The following is a 1396-nucleotide window of genomic DNA, read 5'->3' as shown; positions in this document are numbered from 1 at the left end:
AAATACATCCTGTACACTGTTCCTGAGAGGCCAAGAGCAGAGGCCGAGAGAGAGGCTGAGCCAGAGCACAGGACACAATGAAGGAGACATCAAAGTTGATAAATAAAAACATAGGTGTTCAAATCAAGATTCTGTGAAAACACTCTTTTAAGGAATACAATTGGGATTTTAAGGAACTGCTTTTAAGGAATATAGAAATAAAATTGCAGGTGAGATATTAATTCTTAGATGATTCACAAGAATGACTCCCCTGCCTAAAGAGTGACACCATCAGAAGCAATTCTGTGCAGAGGTGAGCAGGGAGATGGCACAGCACAGTGGTGGAGACACGTGGTCGATGGAGACCCTGGGCCTTCACGGGAGGAGGGGTTTCCTGAAGACCCCACATGCCAGTGTGCTGAGAACATCGAGCAGGAGTAACTTGAGCCATTGAGAGTCACTGTACTTGAAGGGGTTTTGTTTAAATATAATTTTATTTCTTTTTGGCTGCCCTGGGTCTTCTTTGCTGCCTGCAGGCTCTCTCCACTTGTAGCGAGCAGGGCCTGTGCTCTAGTTGGGTCACTGGGCTTCCCGCTTTGGTGGCTCCTCTTGCTGTGGAGCGCTGGGCTCTAGGATGCCTGGGCTCAGTCTTTGCAGTGTACAGACTTAATTTCTCTGTGCCATGTGGGGTCATCTGGGGACCAGAGATTGAACCGGTGTCCCCTGCACTGCAAGGTAGATTCTTAACCACTGGACCACCAGGGAAGCCCCTGTACTTGAAGTTTTCATTGGAGCTACCTAAAACATGATAAAAGTGATCTCAGCAAAAGGGGGAAGGAGCAGTGAGTGCACGGCCTGCCTTCCACCAAAGAGAGCCTGCTGGGTTTGCACAGACCCCTTTCCGTTTCTGAACCACACTTGCCTCTTTCTCCACCTAAAAACCACACATCTCTTAAATTCTCCAAGCAATCTTCCTAGTGGCTTTCTTCCATGGAAGTAGAATTTCTTTTTTCTTTCTTTCTTTTTTTACTTTTATTTGCATTTATTTTTTGCAGCATGTATTCCCAAGCCATAACTTTTTGTTTCTTCAGTTTCTTTTTTTTTCTTTTTTTTTTAATTTTATTTTTAAACTTTACATAATTGTATTAGTTTTGCCAAATATAAAAATGAATCCGCCACAGGTATACATGCGTTCCCCATCCTAAACCCTCCTCCCTCCTCCCTCCCCATACCATCCTTCTGGGTTGTCCCAGTGCACTAGCCCCAAGCATCCAGTATCGTGCATCGAACCTGGACTGGCGACTCGTTTCTTACATGATATTTTACATGTTTCAATGTCATTCTCCCAAATCCTTCCCACCCTCTCCCCTCTCCCCACAGAGTCCATAAGACTGTTCTATACATCAGTGTCTCTTTT

The sequence above is a fragment of the Bison bison genome, unplaced genomic scaffold (assembly GCF_000754665.1).
Source record: "Bison bison bison isolate TAMUID 2011002044 unplaced genomic scaffold, Bison_UMD1.0 scf7180017864503, whole genome shotgun sequence".
NCBI lineage: Eukaryota > Metazoa > Chordata > Mammalia > Artiodactyla > Bovidae > Bison > Bison bison.
The sequence above is the reverse complement of the archived record's forward strand: the minus strand, read 5'-3'. Positions refer to the sequence as shown.